The sequence below is a fragment of the Hyperoodon ampullatus genome (genome assembly GCF_949752795.1).
Source record: "Hyperoodon ampullatus genome assembly, chromosome: 17".
Classification (NCBI taxonomy): Eukaryota; Metazoa; Chordata; class Mammalia; order Artiodactyla; family Ziphiidae; genus Hyperoodon; species Hyperoodon ampullatus.
In genome coordinates this window covers 41,411,235-41,415,779 of record NC_136930.1, presented here as the reverse complement: position 1 = coordinate 41,415,779, position 4,545 = coordinate 41,411,235, and the positions used below count along the sequence as shown (strand labels likewise).

Genomic DNA, 4,545 nt, shown 5'->3' with positions numbered 1-4,545 from the left:
ATAATCATTCTTACAGTTAAATAGCACAGTATTTAGGGGTAGGAAAAAAAGGCTGAAGTGGGAAGAAGAATGAAAAGGATAGACCTAGGGGAAATGCTAAGAGGACAGGAGAAAGGTGATGGGAAGGAACAGAATCTCCTATCTTTTGACTATTTTGTGTCATCTCAGCAGCATGCCGTTCCCCCCTGTTGGAGAGGGGACAGGCAGTGGTGGAGCCTGGTCTGCCTTAAACCTCAGCATCATCAAAGGACAGAAGATGCAAAAGCACCTGGCAGGATCAGGCTAAGAATGAGAACAGGGAAGTTGGATGGGAAACAAAGGAGAGAGGGGCATGACAGGAAGAGTCACAGAAAAGGATTACCCAAGAAAATGGGCAACATTAACATCACAGGCCTCCAGGGACTATCTCCTCTGAGGACCACCAAAGAAAGAAGTATCTGTGCAAATTAACACAGCAGACCACTCTTTGATGTGGAGGGGGAAAGATAAAAGGAAGAAGTAAAGGTTGCCAAGTAGAGGCACATTCCGGCTACAGAGAAGGGTGAGCAGGAGAGGGACTTGAGGGGGGCAGTTGGACCCTCTGGGAGGGGCTCCCAAATGAAGGCGAGAACCGCCCCCCGCCACCCCAGTGAGGTTAAGGAGTTTGCGCTGGGTGGTGGTTGTGGAGGCTTGTTGGGGCAAAGGGTCAGCAGGGGCGAGGATGCCCGGCCAGCTCTCCCCGGGGCATCTGTGAGGCACAGCTGCGGACACAGGTCCAGCTCAGCCCAACTGTGTACTGAAAGTGGCCTTGAGTTCCCGGAAGGCTGCCTGGTGGAGCTTCCTCTTGTCTTCTGCCCGCTTCCGCTCATCTTGCTCTGCTTTTAGCTCCGCTTCAGACTTACTGGCAGAGGACAAGGCTTGGACCTTGGCTTCAAAGAAGTCCTTGCCACCTTTTTTTTCTTTTTTGCAGTACGCGGGCCTCTCACTGTTGTGGCCTCTCCCGTTGCGGAGCACAGGCTCCGGACGCGCAGGCTCAGCGGCCATGGCTCACGGGCCCAGCCGCTCCACGGCATGTGGGATCTTCCCGGACCGGGGCACGAACCCGCGTCCCCTGCATCGGCAGGCGGACTCTCAACCACTGCGCCACCAGGGAAGCCCCCTTGGCACCTTTGACGCCCTCCAGGGCAACATCGATCTCAGAAAGCTTCGTCAGTGCCATCAGCCCACTGTCCTCCCATAGTTCCCCTGCTGCGGCCTTGTGGAATATAAGCAGGAACTCACGGAAGCTGAGTTTGCCATCAAAATCCTCATGCACCTCCTTGATCATTCTCTTCAGGCCCAGGTGGGTCTGGGGGGCCCCAGCTTTTCCATCACCAGCTTCAGCTCCATCAGGTCGATGAAGCCATCCCTTCCGGCATCGTACAGTTTGAACATGCTCTCCAGGTCCTTGATGAGGCGGTGGCTGAACTCCGGGAACTCGGAGTAGGGGTGGAAGACCTTGCAGTGGCGGGGTTGCACTGCGCCCTCGTTGACGTCCAGCCGTCGGTTCAGCTGTGCGCTCAGCTCGGCGTGGGCTCTGGCTGTGGGTGCCCAGGCAGACGCCTGCGGCTGGGGCTTGGGGACTGGGGCGGCTCGGGGTGCAGGCTAGAGCCCGCCGTCCACCTCCTCCCACTTCAGTCACTGCTGCAGCTTGCTCGCTAGCTCTTCGCTGGCTATGGCCACGGTGGATGCGGGGACGCGGGGACTGGGCGGGCAGCACACTCTTCGCCAACTAGCGACTCTGTGACACTTCCAAAAGTTCTTAATTTTACTGTAATTGTATGTGTCAGTCTTTTCCTCTGTGGTTTGCATTTTTTCTTTTTGTTTAAGGAATCCTTCCCTATCCTAAGGTCATAAATAGTAAACACCATTTACTGAGTACTTAATTCCCTTTCATGGATGATGAATGTAAGACACAGAGAAATTAAGCAATTTGATCAATGTCACACAGTAAATAAGCAGTGGACTCAGGATTTGAACCCAGACCATCTGCCTTTAGCATTTGCACTTTAAAGACTGTTTATACTTCCAGTTGTAGAGATCATCTGGTTAGTCCAAAAGATTTAGAGTTTTACCTTTCTCATTAAAGTATTTAATCTGAAGTTGGCTTTTGTATATGATGTAAGATACCTGAATTAATCTTTAATAACTACTTTATCCCCTTAGACATTCATCATTAGTGAAACTAGTGTTGACTGATTCATGCTAAAGATGAATTCAAAAAAAACCTAGGGACTTCCCTGGTGGTCCAGTGGTTAAGACTTCGCCTTCCAATGCAGGGGGTATGGGGAGCTAAGATCCCACATGACTCGGGGCCACAAAAAGCAAAACATAAAACAGAAGCAATATTGTAGCAAATTCAATAAAGACTTAAAAAAAAACATAATTCTCAACTTAAAAAAAAAACAAACCTATTTCGTGGAGACTGCAAGAGAGTGATCCCAAGCAAAATGTAACCCTGCTCTGGAAGTTCACAGTGAAGTTGAGCTTCAAATGATGTGCCCCAGAATAGAATTCTTTGAATTAACTGAGGAAGGCAGACCTCCACCGTTCCAGAGCTGAGGACAGAAGATTGATCAAAGGCTTTTGGCATCTTGTAAAGTGAACAGAATATCCCCTGAAGAAACGCTCTAAAAGGCAGAGGCCATCACAATGCCCGGAACAGCCTCCAGCTCTGCCTACACTGCTGGGACCAGAATAGCTCACACGGCCTTCCTGCCACCTCCTTGTGAACTGTGTGGGAAGGAACACTGGTCACGAATTCTTTGTTTCAACTACCCGCACACGCTAGGACAGTCACAGCAGCCGGAGTGACATCTTGGAATCTGGAGACTAGCACATCACAGGCTAGACATCATACCTATTCTGCACCAAGTGCCATCTTCCTCCAAAATTAAAGGGTTTTAAACAAATGCCAAGAAACTGAAAATGATTTTTAATTAAAAAATAAAATGGGAATGAGCTGAATGTGGGCCAGGTCATAAAGGGTCTCATATTGACAGACTTAAGAAGTGTGAACTTCACTGCGTCAGTGAGCAGGTTTGGAAGTCTTTTAAACAGGAAAGTAACACGAACCCTTTATTATTTTGATCGTTACAGACTGTATGACTGGTTACAATATGGGTGATAGAATACCCTAAAGACTGGCTGTGACAAGCTCTGCCGGTGGTGCCTTCCTACCCCAGCTCGGTTCTTCCCTGCCGGCAGAGCTTGCCTCCCACTCCGAAGGCTGGAAATGCCTAACAATCACTTTCCCAGCCTCCCTGGCAGGTAGAATACGGGCATGTGACCCAGTCCTGGCTAATGGGACCTGGTGGGAGAGGTTGCTAAGGGGATTCTGGAAAAGGTTTCCCTCTCTAATAAAAAGATGCGTGAGAAGAAAAGCCCCACTTCTCTTCTAAATATGATCGTGTTTGCATGTAATGCCTGGAGCTGCCACCGTGAATAGGGGCAAGGCCAATACCTCAGGGATGGCAGAGCAGAAAGATGGAGGTGACGACGTCATAGAACCACACAGAGCCACCTTCCCTTTGGAGATAACAGATGCTTATTGTTCAAGCCACTTTTACTTGGATATTCTGTTACTTGTACCCTACACCACCTCAAGGAAAGAAGCATTAATAAAGCCTCCAATATACAATGTAATACAATGTTATAGAAAATATTAAAAATAGACACTTTTTCCTTCAGATACTTATTTGAAATAAATGAGCCACAAAATTGGAAATAGCTACCATATTAACTGTTCACTGGACATTTTGGGTGCTCAAGCAAGAAACTATACAACCTCGGAGATGTCTTATTTTTTCTCTATCTGGAATGATTTTTTTCTCATTTTCTTCTCTCATTCGCACATTTCCCTAAGAACATTTCTCCCTGTTCCCCGCCAGGCAGCAATTCTCTCTTCTTGAAGGTCTCTGTTTCATGAAGTCATGGCAGTCATAGCACATTATTTAAGAAGAAGCTCAGCATCGTGCAAACGAACTGCAAGTTCCAGGGCTTCGAGCAACAATACAGAATCACAGAGTTCTCAAGGTGAGAGGTACTTAACATCATCTGTAGTAACGCAGTAGAATTTGAATACAGATAAAACCAGAACATCTGGTTAGAGTTCCTTAAGACCATTAACAAGTATCTCCCAACCTAAATTCTTATATGCAGTGGCTGGCAACTTTTCAGTATGTCCTTCTGGTTCCATCTGAAGGAAACCCCATCCAGTCCCCAAAACACGTCAGGGTCCTCCAGCTACCACTGGAGAGTCCTTCTTTCTTTCTAGGAATATTTGCTAAGGCTCTATCAAGTGTTAGCACTGAGATTTAATCTCTCCGATCTTTATTCTCATGTCGATTACAATATTTTCCGGGAACTCGTGACTTTTCCATATGCAAACCATTTAAAAAATACAAGTGAGAAACACTGCATCTGAGATAGAGAGCTGGATTGCCAGGTACAGGCGGAGTGAAGGTGGCTGCTTTGGGTTCGCCAATGTCTCCTTTCACTCCTATTCACTTCGATAAGTGTTGACTC

The 4,545-nt window shown here is 47.7% G+C and overlaps 1 pseudogene across 1 annotated transcript; it reads right to left on the bottom strand.

Moving 5' to 3' along the window:
• Positions 1-759: 759 nt before the first annotated feature.
• LOC307065342 (EF-hand domain-containing protein D1-like) lies at positions 760-1,830 on the bottom strand (annotated as a pseudogene). Its single transcript has 2 exons — positions 1,147-1,830; positions 760-929 (listed from the first exon to the last, which is right to left on the bottom strand). The product of its transcript is annotated as an EF-hand domain-containing protein D1-like (transcript).
• Between the last annotated feature and the right edge of the window lie 2,715 nt (positions 1,831-4,545).